General features: G+C 46.9%; 1 long non-coding RNA gene across 1 annotated transcript; it reads left to right on the top strand.

Moving 5' to 3' along the window:
• The first annotated feature begins 1401 nt into the window (after positions 1–1401).
• LOC143775080 (uncharacterized) lies at positions 1402–3090 on the top strand. The gene is made up of 4 exons (XR_013215583.1): positions 1402–1463; positions 1540–1616; positions 1928–2040; positions 2146–3090. It is a non-coding gene; the product is annotated as an uncharacterized LOC143775080 (long non-coding RNA).
• Positions 3091–20854: the final 17764 nt, after the last annotated feature.

Here is a 20854-nt window from a genome sequence, read left to right as displayed (position 1 = left end):
GTGTTTTTGCATTTTGTTCCTGTTCACAGCTGCTGTTTCGTTACTGTGTCTGGAAAGCTCTTGTGAGCGGAAATTGCCACTCTGGTGTTATGAGTTAATGCTAGAGTCTTAAAGTAATTTCTGGATGGTGTTTTGATAGGGTTTTCTGCTGACCATGAAAGTGCCCTTTCTGTCTTCTTGCTATCTAGTAAGCGGACCTCGATTTTTGCTAAACCTATTTTCATACTACGTTTGTCATTTCATCTAAAATCACCGCCAATATATGTGGGGGCCTCTGTCTGCCTTTGGGAAAATTTCTCTAGAGGTGAGCCAGGACTGTCTTTTCCTCTGCTAGGATTAGGTAGTTCTCCGGCTGGCGCTGGGCATCTAGGGATAAAAAAACGTAGGCATGCTACCCGGCCACTTCTAGTTGTGCGGCAGGTTTAGTTCATGGTCAGTATAGTTTCCATCTTCCAAGAGCTAGTTCTCATATATGCTGGGCTATGTTCTCTCGCCATTGAGAATCATGACAGGCTAATGTGTCAATCATTGCCATTGTAGCAGGCATAGCCCGATGGGACTTGTAGTCCCATTGGACGATGCCTGCACACAGACACAATGACCCCTGAGAGGCCCGCACAGACCCCTGAGAGGCCCGTACAGACCCCCGGCAGGCCCGCACAGACCCCGAGAGGCCCGTACAGACCCCCGAGAGGCCCGTACAGACCCCCAGCAGGCACGCACAGACCCCCGGCAGGCCCGCACAGACCCCCAAGAGGCCCGTACAGACCCCCGAGAGGCCCATACAGACCCCCGGCAGGCCCGCACAGACCCCCCACGGTCCCGCACAGACCCTGCCCGCAACACAGACACGCAGTCTCCGCCCACACTCTTCCCCCTCCCGAACTGAATGTGTAAGGAAAGAAAGGGTTTATTTTCATTCCGATATTTGTGCTCCATTGACTTGCATTGGTTTCCGGTATCGGAATCGGCGATATCCGATATTTTTTGGGTATCGGTCCGATCCAATCCGATCCGATATTTCCCGATATCGGAAGGTAAAGCTCAACACTACTGCTGACTCTATATATGGTACAGTATAGTTCCTTTTTTTCTCTCATCAATAGCGCCTTCTAAGTTTTCTAATATTTATCTCCGGTGGTCTTGTTCCTTGCATAGTCCTTCAGTATGGCTTAATAAAAATCCTCTCAGCGACATAGCACCTTCACATATTTAATAGTAACCTCCTTACCTAGTTCTGGATACACATTGGCTCTCGTTTTATATAGCCAATCAGTGTCCATCCGCAGAATGTCTCCTTCTACATAGCAATCGGCCCTTGTGCATGTGCCCTTGTCTTAGTAGCGGTCACATGACCGTGGTGACGTAGCTATTGACCGGGACTTAAACCCGGAAGTGGCGGCGGCCTTTTAGCGTTCCTCTTGCTGCACGGCGCTCATCACACATGGACCAGGGACACACAGGTAACTATGGGAGATGAGGCTATGGCCGGACTCCTTTACACTTGATTACCCTAACCCCTGTATACGTCTTTTTTAGCGCTATTCTCCAGCAATTAGTTTGCCCCTGCCTGCTGCGCTCCATTACCCTCCATTGACGTCCAGCGTTACTCACAGGTACATGGCACGATTAGTGCCAGCCTTTCTATAGCCTTCCATATGTTCTCATTATTCAGCTGCAGTTTTCTTGCTCTTGTCCCCTCCTTTTACAGCACATATCCTCTGCGACTCTTATACCAACATTGCCACTTATCCTATGGGTCTTAGTCACACATTAGGTAAGATTACAGGCTCCCAACACTGATACCATTATTATTAGCGCTATTATTATCGCTATTACTACTCTTGTTCTAAGTAATACAGTCTTATTTCTCTCTAGCAGGACTTGGTACACCAGTACTTATGGCTATTATTGTATTTCTCTCTAGGTATTCACCTTATAGCCACACCTTTCAGTTATATAGGTTCACACCTATGCCTTGATCAAATATTCTGGAAACTTCTTCCCATTGTCTTTTGTACGTGAAAGAGGAGTAAACATGTATCCTTTGCTAGTTTCATATGTTCTACTATTAGTACACCCGCAAGTGTACACCCTCTTGCGTATATTGTTACCACTACTTTTGTTTCCCTTAATAACTTACAGAGCATTGATTAGATCTCCACTGGAACCACCATAGCTCACGGAGCACCACCTTTTTGTCAATTGCTTACTCCCTACCTCAATTAATTGTAATGTATTATCACCTATGTTAGATGACCATTCATGGACTATGCATCATGTGACTTTATCTGTTCGCTAATTGTCTTTATTTTATGTACATTATAGTTCATACTTAAGAATGTTCTGATGAAGTTCCAGTGACGGACCGAAAAAACGTTCAATTACTTGTTTTGTCTGGATGCACCAATAAAAGGAAGCTCTAATTTTTCTGAACATTGAGTGCCAAGTTTATTACCATAAACCACTGTTTGGGCGCATGACAGAGCTCGGAAGGGAAGGAGCGCCGTTTGACTTTTCAATGCAAAATTGGCTGGAATTGAGATCGGACACCATATCGCGTTTGGAGAGCCCCTGATGTGCCTAAATAGTGGATACCCTCACCAAGTGACACCATTTCAGAAAGTAGACCCCCTAAGGAACTAATCTAGATGTGTGGTGAGCACTTTGAACCCCCAAGTGCTTCACAGAAGTTTATAATGTAGAGCCGTAAAAAAAAATTCATATTTTTTTCACAAAAATGATCTTTTCGCCCCAATTTTTTTATTTTTCCAAGGGTAACAGGACAAATTGGACCCCAAAAGTTGTTGTCCAATTTGTCCTGAGTACGCTGATACCCCACATGTGGGGGGAACCACCGTTTGGACGCATGGCAGAGCTCGGAAGGGAAGGAGCACTGTTTTGGAATGCAGACTTTGATGGAATGGTCTGCAGGTGTCACGTTGCGTTTGCAGAGCCCCTGATGTACCTAAACAGTAGAAACTCCCACAAGTGACCCCATATTGGAAACTAGACCGCCCAAGGATCTTATCTAGATGTGTTGTGAGAACTTTGAACCCCCAAGTGTTTTGCTAAAGTTTATAAAGCAGAGCCGTGAAAATAAAAAAATAAAAATTTTCCACGAAAATGATATTTTAGCAACCAAATTTTAATTTTCCCAAGGGTAACAGGAGAAATTGGACCATAGTTTATAACACAGAGCAGTGAAAATAAAAAATCTTTTTTTTCCACAAAAATTATTTTTTAGCCCCTGGTTTTGTATTTTCCCAAGGGTAAGAGGAGAAATTGGACACCAAAAGTTGTTGTCCAATTTGTCCTGAGTATGGAAGGGAAGGAGCACTGTTTTGGAATGCAGACTTTGATGGAATGGTCTGCAGGTGTCACGTTGCGTTTGCAGAGCCCCTGATGTACCTAAACAGTAGAATCTCCCACAAGTGACCCCATATTGGAAACTAGACCGCCCAAGGAACTTATCTAGATGTGTTCTGAGAACTTTGAACCCCCAAGTGTTTCGCTAAAGTTTATAAAGCAGAGCCGTGAAAATAAAAAAAAAAAATTTTTCCACGAAAATGATATTTTAGCAACCAAAATTTAATTTTCCCAAGGGTAACAGGAGAAATTGGACCATAGTTTATAACACAGAGCAGTGAAAATAAAAAATCTTTTTTTTCCACAAAAATTATTTTTTAGCCCCTGGTTTTGTATTTTCCCAAGGGTAAGAGGAGAAATTGGACACCAAAAGTTGTTGTCCAATTTGTCCTGAGTATGCTGATACCCCATGTGTTGGGGTAAACCCCTGTTTGGGTGCACAGGAAAGCTCGGAAGGGAAGGAACACTGTTTTACTTTTTCAACGCAGAATTGGCTGGAATTGAGATCGGACGCCATTTTGCATTTGGAGAGCCCCTGATGTGCCTAAACAGTGGAAACCCCCCAATTCTAACTCCAACCCTAATGCCAACCCACCCCTAAGCCTAATCCCAACCATAACCCTAACCACACCCCTAACCCAAACACACCCCTAATCCCAACCCTAACCATAACCCTGACCACACCCCTAACCCCAACACACCCCTAATACTAGCCCTAATCTCAACCCTAACCCTAACCACACCCTTAACCCTTACACACCCCTAACCCTAATCCCCACCCTAACCCCAACCGTAAACATAATCCAAACCCTAACTTTAGCCCAACCCTAACTTTAGCCCCAACCCTAACCCTAACTTTAGCCCCAACCCTAACCATAACGTTAGCCCCAACCCTAACCCTAACCCTAATGAGAAAATGGAAATAAATATTTTTTTTTTTTACTTTCTAACATTGTCCCAGGGTGGGACATCACTATATTTCATCAGATCGCTGATCTGACACTTTGCATAGCACTGTGTCAGATCAGCGATCTGACACGCAGTGCAGGAGGCTTTCCGGCGCCTGCTCTGAGCAGGAACCGGCAAGCCACCTCAGTGAAGGACCTGGAAGGAGCCCCGCGGCCATTTTGGATCCGGGGACTCCTTCCAGAACACTGGAACAACGCGATTGCATCGCGTTGTTCCGGTGGGAGAGCGCAGGGAGCCCCTGTCCCTGCGCGATGCCCCTCTATGTCGCTGTCACTACTGACAGCAGCATCAGAGGGGTTAAATGCCCACAATCGGCGCTAGTATAACTGGGAAATTTTCTCCTAATCTGTCATTCAAAAAAATATGGCAGCCATGGGTAAACTGGAACTGCATGCTACAAAAACCCATGACTCCTTAACACCCCATCAAACTACAGGATTCTGAATTTGTAATGCCAATATTTACCCATTTTTCAATTATTGAGATCTATTCTTCAGAATACATTTGGTTATTTGGTTTCTCTTACTATCTAAATATTCCAACTTAAGGTCATTATTATTTTTATAGCATCATTGATTCCATGGTGCTGTACATGAGGAGGGGTTGCATACAAAACACAAATAGAAATTACAATAAACAAGCTGATAGTGACAGACATGTACAGAGCGGAGAGGACCCTGCTTTTGCCCGTCTACTGTACTGGTACAGAAGCTTAATACCAATTATGTCATTATGTTTTTGTTTTATGTTTTTCCATAGTAATGTAGTATTTTTGTTACATTTTTTTTTATTTTAACCCCTTTCTGCCATTTTTTGAAATAATACGTTCCTGTGCCCTGGGCCTATCTGACCAAGGACATATTATCACTGCATGGCGATCGTCCGCTCACATGGGCTGTGCGTGGGCGATCGCCACTGGGTGTCAGCTGATTCTGACAGCTGACACCTGGCACTAAGTGCCAGGAGCCGTCACAGACCACTCCCGCCACTTTAACCCCCTAAATGTTGCAATCAAAAGCGATTGCATCATTATGGGAGCCAGCAGAGGGCTTACTGCCTCTCTGCCTTTGGATTGGAGACCCCATGGATGCAATCCTGAACGTGGACACATACCCTTACTCTTCTCAATCTATACACTTGGCCTAGGACAACTCATAAAGTCCCATTGATTCCAGTACCACCTGTATGCTAATGACACTCAGATCTACCTCTCTAGCCCAGATGACACCTCTCTACTGTCCAGAATCCCGAAGTATCTATCAGCCATATCCTCCTTCTTCTCCTCTCAAATCCTCAAACTCAATGTGGACAAATCTGAACTCATCATCTCTCCTCCATCTCACAGATCTTCTTTACCTGATCTATCTATCACCATTAATGACATCACACTTTCCCCGTAGCGGAAGTCCGCTGCCTCGGAGTAGCCATTGACTCTGCCCTGTCCTTCAAACCGCATATCCAAGCTCTTTCCACCTCCTGTCAACTCCAGCTCAAAAAAATCTCCAGAATCCGTCCTTTCCTCAACCCTCAATTTAATAAAATGCTTGTGCATGCCCTCATCATCTCCCGCCTCGACTACTGCAGCATCCTTTTCTGTGGCCTCCCTAACACTCTCGCACCTCTCTAGTCAATCCTTAACTCTGCTGCCCGACTAACTCATCTCTCTCCTCACTACTCCACTGCTTCTCCCCTCTGTAAATCTCTTCACTGGCTCCGATTCCCTCAGCGTATCCAGTTCAAATGATTAATAATGACCTAGAAAGCCATCCACAACCTGTCTCCTTGTTACACCTTACCATACTTACCGTTCCAGCCGGCGCGCTCCCGACGCTCCTCCTTGCTCCTCCGCTCCTGCTTTCCTCGGCGCTCGTCCCTTTGCCGGTCTGCGCATGCGCAGACGGGCTTCTCGCACCGCACGGGTCTCTGGGAGTTCGTGACCCGATGGCTCCGCCCCCAATATGGCGGCGCCCATCGGGTATTTCACTCCAGCATCTGCCCGGGTTAGACGCCTTTGCGTCTATCGTGTTTGCCGGTTCCTTACCGGTACCCCCTTGGTCTCTTAGGCTCCCTGCGTTTACTCTGTGCCCTGCTCTGCCTCATTGCCTCCTTCCTCCGTACCAGTCCCGTGTTCCAGCCTCTGTGTCAGTCCTGTGTTCCAGTCTCCGCACCAGTCCTGTGTTCCAGCCTCCGCACCAGTCCTGTGTTCCAGTCTCCGCACCAGTCCTGTGTTCCAGCCTCCGCACCAGTCCTGTGTTCCAGCCTCCGCACCAGTCCTGTGTTCCAGTCTCCGCACCAGTCCTGTGTTCCAGCCTCCGCCCCAGTCCTGTGTTCCAGCCTTCGCACCAGTCCTGTGTTCCAGTCTCCATACCAGTCCTGTGTTCCAGCCTCCGTACCTGTCCTGTGTTCCAGTCTCCGTACCAGTCCTGTGTTCCAGTCTCCGTACCAGTCCTGTGTTCCAGTCTCCGTACCAGTCCAGTGTTCCAGCCTCCGTACCAGTCCAGTGTTCCAGCCTCCGTACCTGTCCTGTGTTCCAGTCTCCGTACCAGTCCTGTGTTCCAGCCTCCATACCAATCCTGTGTTCCAGCCTCCGTACCAGTCCAGTGTTCCAGCCTCCGTACCTGTCCTGTGTTCCAGTCTCCGTACCAGTCCTGTGTTCCAGCCTCCATACCAATCCTGTGTTCCAGCCTCCATACCAGTCCTGTGTTCCTGTCTCCGTACCAGTCCTGTGGTCCAGTCTCCGTGTCAGTCCAGTGTTCCAGCCTCCGTGCCTGCCCGGTGCTCCAGTCATCTTCCCAGCCTAGTGTTCCTGCCTTCCTAGCCGGTCCTGTGTTTCCATCGCTCCCTATCTTCCGTGAATCCTCTTCATACTGGTTAGTACCTAACGTTCTAGGCTAGTCTCTTACCTATGCGCCTGGGTGGCACCACTTCTCTTGTATTCTCTGTCCCACCTCTGGCTCCCATACTAGTCGCCCCTTTGGTTCCGGCAGTCGCGGCCTCACCCCCCTTGGGCTTGTCCCAAACACTGCCTGTATAGGGGGTGGTTCCATCTGGTCCGCTCGCCCTTGGGGGCTCTGTAGCCGTGACCCAGAGGGTCCACTTCTTGAGTCGTGACAGTACGCAAAGGTCATGGATCCCGCCGGAGCCGCAGCCGCTCAGAAGGAGTTAGTTTTCTTGCGGGAAAACCAGTCTCGTATGATGTCCTTCATGAAGTCTATGGACTCCCGTCTCTCGGCCCTCCAGTCCTCCGATCCGGGAAATGCCTCTCAGCTGGCCAGCTTGCAACAAGAACTGGCGCAGCAGCGCGACGCTCAGTCCCATATTTTGGGGTATATGGCTTCTGTTGATAGTCGTCTACTTTCTCTCCAGGCTGCCGCGTCTGTTCCCGCACCAGCTCTTGCACCTCATCCCACTCCTCGTTTGGCTAAGCCCCCTTTTAATGGTGATCTCAAACAATGTCGGGGATTTCTCAATCAGTGCCGTCTTCACTTTGAGCTCCTTCCCTTGCAGTATCCCACGGATCGGGCCAAGGTGGCGTTTATTGTTTCACATTTGGAGGGGGAAGCCTTAGCATGGGTTAATCCACTTTGGGAGCGGGATGACCCTGTGGTCCTCCAGCTCACACCATTTTTAGAGACCTTTCGTCGAGTGTTCGATGAGCCAGGTCGTTTGGCTTCCACCACCGAAGCCTTGTTCAATCTACAGCAGGGGTCCCTAACCGTAGGGCAATATGCAATTCAGTTCCGAACTTTAGCTACCGATTTGGGTTGGAATAATGAGGCATTAGTCGGGGCTTTCTGGCGGGGGCTTTCCAGTCGTATTAAGGATGAATTAGCTGGCCGGGATACCCCTACAATTTTGGAGGATTTAATTTCTTTAGCTACGCGAATTGATCTTCGCTTTCAGGAGAGAGCCCGGGAGAAAAGATTTCCGCGTTCTTCTATGACCTCTCGCAGGCCTCTCAGCCCTCGTCCTAGGGTCACCGCTTCAGTTTCTGCCCCTGAACCAATGCAGGTGGATCGTGTCAAACTCTCTGAACAACGTCGCAAGGAGAGGCGTGCCCAGGGTCTCTGTTTTTACTGTGGCAGTTCCTCACATCTCCTTCGTGCCTGTCCTGACCGTCCGGAAAACTCCTCCGCCTAGGTCAGGTAAGAGAGGCCTCCCTAGGTACAAATGAAACCTCTCAACCCCTCACTTTGCCCGTTTTATTGCACGTACATGACAAACGTTTCTCTCTTGAGGCTTATTTAGACTCTGGGGCTGCGGGAAATTTTATTAGGCTAGAGGAGGTAACTAAATTCTCAGTTCCCGTTAGACCGTTAGAGAACCCTCTTCTTCTTGCTTCTGTAGATGGGAGACCCCTGCAGGAGACTATTACTCAAGTCACGCACTTTGTGGAACTTCAGGTTGGGGCTCTTCATAAAGAGAAAATTTCGTTTTTAGTTTTGGCCAACATCTCTCACCCTGTTCTTCTCGGTCTCCCGTGGTTGCGTCTCCACTAACCTTTCCTGGATTGGCGTAGGGGCAATATTCTTCGTTGGGGAGATTCCTGTCGGTCTCGTTGTCTGCTGCCGGTGCGCCCTGTTGGTGTCCCTTGTTCCTCTCCCGTCCTCTCCGGGCTGCCCTCTGCTTATTCTTCTTTTTCTGATGTTTTTGACAAAAAGGAGGCGGAGTCTCTTCCGCCGCACCGACCTTACGACTGTCCCATTGACCTTGTTCCTGGTGCCCTGCCTCCTAGGGGAAGAATCTATCCGCTCTCGCCTGCAGAAACTCAAGCTATGTCGGACTATGTTCAAGAAAATCTTGCCAGAGGCTTTATTCGGAAATCTTCCTCTCCAGCAGGTGCGGGTTTCTTTTTTGTGAAGAAGGATGGTTCCCTTCGTCCGTGTATAGATTACAGAGGGTTAAACAACATCACTGTGAAGAACAAATACCCGTTACCGCTTATCTCTGAACTCTTCGACCGACTGAGAGGTGCACGAATTTTTACCAAGCTTGATCTTCGAGGAGCTTATAACTTGGTTCGTATCCGTGCGGGAGACGATTGGAAGACCGCACTCAATACTCGGGACGGTCACTATGAGTATCTGGTAATGCCGTTTGGGCTTTGTAATGCTCCAGCGGTGTTCCAGGAGTTCGTCAATGACATCTTTCGTGACTGCCTCTACACCAGTGTAGTTGTCTACTTGGATGACATCCTCGTCTTCTCTCCTGATCTTTCCACTCATCGCCGAGACGTTCGCAGAGTCTTACTTCGCCTAAGGGAGAATCATCTCTTTGCAAAGTTTGAAAAATGTGTTTTTGAGCAGTCTTCTGTGCCTTTCCTGGGATATATTGTTTCTGAGGAGGGTCTAAGAATGGATCCCGAAAAGGTGTCTGCCGTTTTGAATTGGCCCCGTCCTTCGGGAACAAAAGCTATCCAGCGGTTCCTTGGCTTTGCCAATTACTACAGACAATTTATCCCTCAATTCTCCTCATTGTCTAAGCCAATCTCTGCTCTGGTCCGTAAAGGGGTTGATCCTAATCTCTGGCCTCCGGAGGCAGAGACAGCTTTCCAAACTCTGAAACAAGAATTTGCTTCTGCCTCGGTGCTTCATCGTCCCGATTCCAACAGGCCTTTTATCCTTGAAGTGGACGCATCGTCTTTTGGAGCCGGAGCTGTGCTTTTACAGAGATCCAATTCTGGACGGTTGGTTTCCTGTGGCTTTTTCTCCAAAGCTTTTTCTCCTCCGGAACGCAATTATTCCATCGGTGACAAGGAATTGTTAGCCATCAAGTTGGCCCTGGAGGAGTGGCGGTATCTTCTTGAAGGGGCTATTCATCCTTTTGTTATTTTCACTGACCACAAGAATCTAGCCTATGTTCAGTCAGCCCAAAGACTGAATCCTCGACAGGCTAGATGGTCCTTGTTCTTCAGACGCTTCGATTTCGAGCTACACTTCCGGCCTGGAGACAAGAACATCAGGGCTGACGCTCTGTCTCGGTCTTTTCTACCATCAGATGTAGAGGAGAGACCCGCACACATTCTTGATCCAACTAAGATTGTCTCTTTGGCTCCCCTCGATGTAATCTCACCGCCTCCAGGAAAGACCCTCGTTTCTAATTGTGACAAGTTGAAGGTCTTACGTTGGGGACACTCCTCCCTGTTCGCCGGACATGTCGGAGCTAAGAAGACCCTCTTCCTGATTTCTCGCCATTATTGGTGGCCTTCTCTTCGCCAGGATGTATTAGATTTTGTTGCTTCTTGTTCCACGTGTGCTCGGAATAAGGTTCCTCGACAGCTGCCTTCTGGGCCTCTACTTCCACTTCCTGTGCCGTCGGTTCCATGGACTCATATCGCTATGGACTTTGTCACCGATTTACCGAGATCCTCTAATTGCACGGCAATTCTAGTGGTAGTAGACAGATTTTCCAAGATGGCCCATTTCATCTCTCTACCTGGACTCCCATCTGCTCCTGACCTTGCAAAGATTTTTTTACTTCAAGTTTTTCGGCTTCACGGATTCCCTCAGCACATCGTCTCTGACCGAGGAGTCCAGTTTACCTCCCGTTTTTGGAGAGCGCTCTGTGGTCTTATGAAGGTATCGCTAGATTTTTCTTCTGCTTACCATCCCCAGTCCAACGGTCAAGTGGAACGTGTTAATCAAATCCTCATCTCTTATCTTCGGCATTTTACTAATGCTCACCATGATGACTGGGTATCTCTTCTTCCTTGGGCAGAATTCGCCTACAACAACCATACTAGCGAATCTTCATCTAAGTCACCTTTTTTTATTGTTTTTGGGCAACATCCCGGCATTCCTCTCCCTGTTCTCCCCACCTCGGGCGTACCGGCGGCGGATTCCTTGTCCCAGGAGTTTTCCCAAATTTGGCTGGAGACTAAGGAGGCGCTAGTAAAAGCCAGTAGCAAAATGAAGAGGTTTGCCGACAAAAGGCGTTTGGATGCTCCTCCTTATCGACCTGGCGATAAGGTGTGGCTTTCCTCTCGCTATATCAGACTTAAAATTCCTTCTCAGAAGCTGGGCCCACGATACATCGGCCCCTTTGAGATTTCTAGCCGAGTTAATGACGTAGCATACAAATTGAAATTACCCACCTCCTTACGCATTCCTAATGTCTTTCATGTATCCCTCCTCAAACCCGCAATTTTCAATCATTTCCATTCTGTTCCATCTCGTTCTCTTCAACCAGTCTCCTCCGATGCGTTTTTTGAGGTTAAGAATATTCTCGCCAAAAAGACTGTCAAGGGCAAAACACTTTTTCTAATTGATTGGAAAGGGTTCGGACCCGAGGAAAGGTCTTGGGAGCCTCTTGAGAATATCAATGCTCCTTTAATTTTGAAAAAATCCCTTTCCAGCCCTAAAGAGAGGGGGGGTAAGAGAGGGGATACTGTTACACCTTACCATACTTACCGTTCCGGCCGGCGCGCTCCTGACGCTCCTCCTCGCTCCTCCGCTCCTGCTTTCCTCGGTGCTCGTCCCTTTGCCGGTCTGCGCATGCGCAGACGGGCTTCTCGCACCGCACGGGTCTCTGGGAGTTCGTGACCCGATGGCTCCGCCCCCAATATGGCGACGCCCATCGGGTATTTCACTCCAGCATCTGCCCGGGTTAGACGCCTTTGCGTCTATCGTGTTTGCCGGTTCCTTACCGGTACCCCCTTGGTCTCTTAGGCTCCCTGCGTTTACTCTGTGCCCTGCTCTGCCTCATTGTCTCCTTCCTCCGTACCAGTCCCGTGTTCCAGCCTCTGTGTCAGTCCTGTGTTCCAGTCTCCGCACCAGTCCTGTGTTCCAGCCTCCGCACCAGTCCTGTGTTCCAGTCTCCGCACCAGTCCTGTGTTCCAGCCTCCGCACCAGTCCTGTGTTCCAGCCTCCGCACCAGTCCTGTGTTCCAGTCTCCGCACCAGTCCTGTGTTCCAGCCTCCGCCCCAGTCCTGTGTTCCAGCCTCCGCACCAGTCCTGTGTTCCAGTCTCCGTACCAGTCCTGTGTTCCAGCCTCCGTACCTGTCCTGTGTTCCAGTCTCCGTACCAGTCCTGTGTTCCAGTCTCCGTACCAGTCCTGTGTTCCAGCCTCCATACCAATCCTGTGTTCCAGCCTCCGTACCAGTCCAGTGTTCCAGCCTCCGTACCAGTCCTGTGTTCCAGTCTCCGTACCAGTCCAGTGTTCCAGCCTCCGTACCAGTCCTGTGTTCCTGTCTCCGTACCAGTCCTGTGGTCCAGTCTCCGTGTCAGTCCAGTGTTCCAGCCTCCGTGCCTGCCCGGTGCTCCAGTCATCTTCCCAGCCTAGTGTTCCTGCCTTCCTAGCCGGTCCTGTGTTTCCATCGCTCCCTATCTTCCGTGAATCCTCTTCATACTGGTTAGTACCTAACGTTCTAGGCTAGTCTCTTACCTATGCGCCTGGGTGGCACCACTTCTCTTGTATTCTCTGTCCCACCTCTGGCTCCCATACTAGTCGCCCCTTTGGTTCCGGCAGTCGCGGCCTCACCCCCCTTGGGCTTGTCCCAAACACTCCCTGAATAGGGGGTGGTTCCATCTGGTCCGCTCGCCCTCGGGGGCTCTGTAGCCGTGACCCAGAGGGTCCACTTCTTGAGTCGTGACACTCCTTCATATATCTCTGACCTAATCTCCCAATATCTTCCCTAACGTAATCTCTGGTCCTCCCAAGACCTCCTTCTCTCCTCCACACTTATTTGCTCCTCACCTACTGTAATTGCCTGCAAGACTTCTCCCAAATATCCCCCATCCTCCTGAATTCTGTGCCCCAACACATCTGACTATCAACCACATTCGGATCCTTCAGACGGAACCTTATAACCCACCTCTTCAAGAAAGCCTACAGCCTGCAATGACCCCGTTGCCTCCTCACCCCCACCGGAGCTACCCCCTCACCAACACCGGAGCTGCCGCAACCCCCCAACCCATTGTCTCCTTCCCCACCATCCTGTAGAATGTAAGGGTCCTCGGCCCTCTGTATCAGTCTGTCATTGTTAGTTTGCTTACTGTATGTGATATCTGTAATTTGTATGTAACCCCTTCTCATGTACAGCACCATGGAATCAATGTTGCTATATAAATAATAATAATAATAATATATTATTAGTGCATGATCAGCAACTTCCATAGCTCTGGTGACCTGGATGTCATTATTATTACACTATGTTCCAAATTATTATGCAAATTACATTTTTCTCGGATTTTCCTAAATGGTCAGTGCAAATGACAGTCAGTCTAATAAAAGTCATCACCCGTTAGAGTATACATCGAATTTTATTGAAGAAACCTCCCAATGATAACAGTATAATATCCAAAATGAATAAAAACTCAAAATGCACTGTTCCAAATTATTAGGCACAGTAGAATTTCTAAACATTTGATATGTTTTAAAGAACTGAAAATGCTCATTTGTGGAATTTGCAGCATTAGGAGGTCACATTCACTGAACAAAAAAGCTATTTAACTCCAAAACATCCTAACAGGCCAAGTTACATGTTAACATAGGAGCCCTTCATTGATATCACCTTCACAATTCTTGCATCCATTGAACTTGTGAGTTTATGGAGAGTTTCTGCTTGTATTTCTTTGCATGAAGTCAGAATAGCCTCCCAGAGCTGCTGTTTTGATGTGAACTGCCTCCCACCCTCATAGATCTTTTGTTTGATGATACTCCAAAGGTTCTCTATAGGGTTGAGGTCAGTGGAAGATGGTGGCCACACCATGAGTTTATCTCCTTTTATGCCCATAGCAGCCAATTACTCAGAGGTATTCATTGTCATGCATGAAGATGATTTTGCTCCTGAAGGCACATTTCTGCTTTTTAGACCATGGAAGAAAGTTGTCAGTCAGAAACTCTATTTACTTTGCTGAGGTCATTTTCACACCTTCAGGAACCTTAAAGGGCCCTACCAGCTGTTTCCCCATGATTCCAGCCCCAAACATGACTCCTCCACCTCCTTGCTGACGTAGCAGCCTTGTTGGGACATGGTGGCCATCCACCAACCATCCACTACTCCATCCATCTGGACCATCCAGGGTTGCTCGACACTCATCAGTAAACAAGACTGTTTTAAAATTAGTCTCCATGTATGTCTGGGCCCACTGCAACCATTTCCACTTGTGAACACTGTTTAGGAGTGGCCGAATAGTAGGTTTATGCACCACAGCAAGCCTTTGAAGGATCCTACACCTTGAGGTTTGAGGGACTCCAGACGCACCAGCAGCTTCAAATAACTGTTTGCTGCTTTGTAATGGTATTTTGGCAGCTGCTCTCTTAATCCAATGAATTTGTCTGGCAGAAAACTTCCTCATTATGCCTTTATTTGCATGAACTCTGTCTGTGCTCTGTTTCAGTCACAAAACTCATCAGAGTATGATGATCACTCTTAACTTTTCGTAAAATATCTAATTTTTTCATACCTTGTCCAGGGCATTGCACTATTTAACGCTTTTCAGCAGCAGAGAGATCCTTTTATTTCCCATATTGCTTGAAACCTGTGACCTGCATAATAATGTGGAACATCATTTTTGAGTAGTTTTCCTTTAATTAGAATCACCTGGAAAACTAATTATCACATGTGTTTAAGATTGATTTCAGTGATCCATTGAGCCCTGAGACACAATATCATCCACGAGTTTATTTGAAAAACAAAACAATTAAATGTTTATGACACTTAAATCCAATTTGCATAATTATTTGGAACATAGTGTATTATTATTGTTAATAATAATAATAATAATAATAATAATAATAATAACATCCAGGTCACCGGAGCTAGTAAAGTTGCTTGATCATGTGCAGTGCATGATCAGCACCTTTCCCTCTCGGTCCAGAGCTGACAGTCTCTACAGTATGGGGATGCTGCTGCACCACCATGATGTACAAGCAATCAGCCTGCTAAAAATGATAGTCCCATATTGGGACAAAGTAAAAAAATATATAAGTAATTGTAATAATATAAAAAAAAATATTAAAAAAATAATAATGGAATGGAACTAGAGAGAGTACAAAGGAGGGCAACAAAATTAATAAAGGGGATGGGAGAACTACAATACCCAGATAGATTAGCGAAATTAGGATTATTTTGTCTAGAAAAAAGACGACTGAGGGGTGATCTAATAACCATGTATAAGTATATAAGGGGACAATACAAATATCTCGCTGAGGATCTGTTTATACCAAGGAAGGTGACGGGCACAAGGGGGCATTCTCTGCGTCTGGAGGAGAGAAGGTTTTTCCACCAAAATAGAAGAGGATGCTTTACTGTTAGGGCAGTGAGAATCTGGAATTGCTTGCCTGAGGAGGTGGTGATGGCGAACTCAGTCGAGGGGTTCAAGAGAGGCCTGGATGTCTTCCTGGAGCAGAACAATATTGTATCATACAATTATTAGGTTCTGTAGAAGGACGTAGATCTGGGGATTTATTATGATGGAATATAGGCTGAACTGGATGGACAAATGTCTTTTTTCGGCCTTACTAACTATGTAACTATATATATGTAACTATGTAATAATAACATCCAAAGATATTGTATCTATAAATAAATATTTGTATGAAAAAATATAAACAATAAAAGTAAACATATTTGGTATCGACGGGTCTGCAACGATCCGACCTATAAAACTGTTCCACTAGTTAACCCCTTTAGTGAACATCATAAAAAAAGGCAAAAAACAATGTTTTATCATCATACTGCCGAACAAAAATTGGAATAAAACGTGTTGAAAGAATACGGATATAAATATACATAGTACTGCTGAAAACATCATCTTGTCCCGCAAAAAAACAATAAACAATAAAAGTACACATATTTGGTATCGCCGGGTCCGCAACGATCTGACGTATAAAACTGTTCCACTAGTTAACCCCTTTAGCGAACATCATAAAAAAAGGCAAAAAATAATGTTTTATCATCATAGTGCCGAACAAAAAATGGAATAAAACGTGATGAAAGAATATGGATATAAATATACATAGTGCAGCGCCCCAGAGTCCTGGTCGTGTAGTATTGTCGCTCTCCCACCAGGGGGAGTGATGGTACGTCTGATTGTACTAAAAGAGTTCACCTGACCAGGTATCACAGTCACACACTACACTTCACAATCCGGCCACCAGGGGGAGCAAAGGGTTCTATCTATTAGGCCACTCCTCACACTCGGGTAAAACTGGGAGTCGGATAGGAAGCGAGAAGAGAAAAGCTGACTGGGGAGACGCAGGGAGGACCTGTCAGGGGTGGGATCCTGACAGCAGCCTAGCACGAGATAGAACGTTACGGAGCTGCGCCTGCACTTCATTGCGGCAGCATCCTAAGAAAGGACAAGAAGCGAAGTATATTGTGGAGAAGTGAGAAACGAGATCACAGCACTAGGAGATAACACCAGGAGGAGTCCTGCCTTAAGATCGGCAACATCCTTCTAAGGCGCGTAGCCGGCGGCCAGAACGCAGAGGGAGTGATTGGCTCTACGCATTACTCTGAACTACAGCAGGGCAGTTAATTCCTAGTGGGCTGTCCAACCTTTACACCTAATGAAGACAACGGAGGCAATTGTGGGAGAGGGGCGTCTCTAGGGTCCCTATAAAATAACTCCAGGCCTACCCCGTCATACGGGTGCGTCCTATCCATACCATCTGGGGGACGGAGAGAGAACATCAGAAACAGATATGACAGTTGTGAGGACTATCCCGTGGTGCTCAGCAGGGAGGTACTACAACACACAGACGCTAGTAGGAAGGCTACTGATTTCCACCTGCAAAAGGAACTCTGGATGTGCCTTCGGACCGGCCGGTCTCAGCCAGCCCTGTGAACAGTACTCTGGACTGTGGACCCTGAAGTCTACAGTAAAAGGTAAAGAGACTGCAACCCTGTGTCCTCGTTATTTACTGCGACCTACACCATTACATCTACTCATCAAGGGAAGCCCAGAGGACATACTTCACCTGTGGGAAGGTATACCATCTAGCTGCCATTCCATCACCCCAGCGGACCCCTAGCAGCGTCGGTCATTCTGACCGAACACCACAGGTGGCGTCACGAACACTTGACAAACTTCCATCACCTTTAATTGGGCGCCCCTTAGCAGGGCCACGGAGTGGGTCAGGCCACCGTGACATCCCCAGAACTGAGACAGAGGGACCCGGTACCGAGTACCCCACTGCCCTGTGTCGGGGGGCGCTCCACATAGTACTGCTGAAAACATCATCTTGTCCCACAAAAAAACAAGCCACAACACAGCTCCATCAGCGGAAAAAAAAAGTTACAGCTCTCAGAATAAAGCTATGCAAAAATAATTATTTTTACTATAAATTTGTTTTTATTGGGTTAAAGCACCAAAACCTAAAAAAACATATAAATGAGGTATTGCTGTAATTGTACTGACCCAAAGAATAAAACTGCCTTATCAATTTTACAGCACACAGAGCGGCATAAACCCCCCAAAAAATCCTAAATTGCTGTTTTTTGTTCATTCTGCCTCCCAAAAATTGTAATAGAAAGCGATCAAAAAATGTCATGCGCCTGAAAATGGTACTAACAAAAACGTCAACTCGTCCCAGAAAAAACAGCAAGATTAAATAGCAGCATAATATATAACAAAGGAAGAACTTGACATATCCCCCAGGAAGAAGCTAACGCGAAACGCGCGTTGGGGCTCAGGCACCGCAAATACAGGTCATGTATTGATTTATATGTAGTCTCCTTACTCCTTACACTTAAGCACTTTTGTCATGGGGCTTCAATTATAGATGAAGTTCTTCCTTTGTTATATATTATGCTGCTATTTAATCTTGCTGCCTTCTATTTTATATGCACTGTGTTATAAGCTAGGGGTGCCAAATTTTATTTGCATTATGCAATGATATTATTCAGCACTAAGCACTTTTTTAGGTCACCCATAAATGGCTATACATGCACTAGGCACTTTTTGCAGCTTTTTGTGATAAGAGGCAAAGGTTGTATATCTTGCTGTTAGGAGTTACGTTGTTTTTTGGTCCGTTTGGTATCCTAATCTTGGTTTGATTAACAAACCTTATATATATTCAATCTGTAAGTACATGAGATATTGATTTGACTATTTAAAGGACCTTAAGTACTTACAGTACTTCTCTTGTTGATACAGACCTGTATATACGGTACAATTCTTTGCATTTGTATCTCTGTTTGAAATTTTTTTTAATAAGATTATTTAATAAAGATGTATTTATTTTTTTTAAGATTTGGCATTGGGTTCCATTGACTATAGGATTTTTTTGAAGTTTAGGAAGTGCCATCCTTAAGGCCAGTTTTCTTGTATGATTTTCACATATATCGTCCACCTTTGGCATTTCTGAAGCGACGAAAGCCCGCCTATCATACAGGTGCATGTTTCCAGAAGCACGGGCTGGGCATAACTTACTGGTCAATACAGCAGACTGGTCACTACAATGGCAGTTTGCAGTTTTCACTCAACAACATTCATTGCTGATTGTTTCTGGAAAATACCCATGGAGTCAAAATCGTCACTACACCTGTAGATAAATTCCCCAAGGGATATAGCTTCCAAAATGGGGTCACTTGAGGGGGGATTCTGCTCTTCTAGCAATTAGGGGCTCTGTATATGGAGTCCACAAACTGCTCTAGAAAAATCTGCGCTCCAGGAGGCAAATAGCGCTCCGTTCCTCCCGAGTCTCTCCGTGTGGCTAAGTAGTACTCTACAGCCACATATGGGGTATTGCCATGTTCAGTAGAAATTGTGGGACAGATTTTGATGCCATTTTTGACCACTTCTTGTGTGAAAATGTAAAATCTGGGGTTAAAACGATATTTTGGTGGTAAAAATGTAAATTATTTTTTCTTCACTGCCCAATGGTATAAAATTCTGTGACACACCTGTGGTGTCAGTGCAGCGCCCCAGGGTCCTGGTCGTTGCAGTAATGTAATTCTTTCACCAGGGGGAGTGATGTTACATCTGAAGGCAATATAGGAGATCTCTTTACCACTGGTATCACACACCATACACCACACTTCACACTCCAGTCCACCAGGGGGAGCTATGCTCCTATTTAGTAGGGCACTCTTCACAATTAGGTAAAACTGGTGGTCTGGATAGGAAGTTAGGCAGAAGCTGACTGGGCTTCACCGAGGCAGCACCTGTCAGGCAGACAGAGAGGACCGAGGAACATCTAGCAGTTGCCGACAGGGTGGTCCCTGACAGGGGTGGGATCCTGTCAGAGGCCTAGCCAGCAGGCCACGGAACTGCGCCTGCCCGACGTGCGGCAGCATCCTAAGAAAGAGACAAGAACGGCGAATTGTATTGTAGAGGGTGAGAAACGAAGTCATAGCAAAAGGAGAGGAAACCAGAAGGAGTTCTGCCCTGCAAAGGCTGCCTCCTTTCTGAGGCACAGGATCCGGTAGCTGGAACACCGAGGGAGTAATCGTCTCCAAGCCTTGCTCCAGAGACCGGCAGGACAGATAATTCCATATTATCTGCCCGACCCATACCCAGGGGGCACGGTGGCAACTTGTGGGGGCTGGGGCGTGCTAGAGTCCCTGTAAAAAGCCTCAGGCCATCAGTCATACAGGTTTTTCCTATCCTTACCATCAGGGGTACAGAGAGAGAGAGAGACAAAACATCTAGAACACCAACATCAGTTGTGAGGACCTTACCGAGATGCTCAGTAGGAAGGTACTACAACGCCCAGGCGCTAGAGGAAGGCTACTGATTTCCACCTGGATAAGGGGACTCTGGATTTGCCTTCTGACCGGCTGGACTCTGCCTGCCCTGTGATCTGGTGCTCTGGACTGTGGACGCTGAAGCCTTCAGTAAAAGGTAAAGAGACTGCAACCTTGTTTCCTCGTTCTTCACTGCACCTTTCACCATCCACCATCTACACTGGGAAGCCCTGGGGATACACTTCACCTCTGGGAAGGTATACCATCTAGCTGCCATAACATCACCCCAGCGGACCCCCTAAAGCAGCGTCGGTCACCCAGACCGAATACCACAGGTGGCGTCACGAACATTATCCCTTTAAAGACCTTTCCCCCCTTTTACAACGGACCTCCCGAGGGCCACAGACCGGGTCAGCCACCGTGACATCTCCCTTGAGATCCGAAGGACCCGGTACCGAGTACCCCACTGCCCTACGGGGGTGCTCCATCATTATGATCACTGCACCCCTAGATGAATTCATTCAGAGGTGTCGTTTGTAAAATGGGGTCACTTATGGCGGGCTTCTGCCGTTCTGGCACTTCATGGTCTCTCCCAGTGGATCATGGCACCTGCAGACCATAATAGTAAAGTCTGGGGTTCTTTGCCTTCTATGCTCCTTGCCTTGCACTGTGCCAGAAAAATAATTCCCGATTATATGTATGGTATTGGCGCATTCATGAAAAAATGGACCTCAGTTTGTTGTAATAAAATTTCCAATTAGCCTTTAGAAAAATTAGAAACTTGCGGCTAAAACAACATTTTAGGGGTAAAAAGTAAATTTATTCTTACTTCATCGCTCAGTGGTATAAAATTCTGTGAGGCACATATGGGGTCAATATGAT

Source organism: Ranitomeya variabilis, chromosome 1 (genome assembly GCF_051348905.1).
Source record: "Ranitomeya variabilis isolate aRanVar5 chromosome 1, aRanVar5.hap1, whole genome shotgun sequence".
NCBI lineage: Eukaryota > Metazoa > Chordata > Amphibia > Anura > Dendrobatidae > Ranitomeya > Ranitomeya variabilis.
The sequence above is the reverse complement of the archived record's forward strand: the minus strand, read 5'-3'. Positions and strand labels throughout refer to the sequence as shown.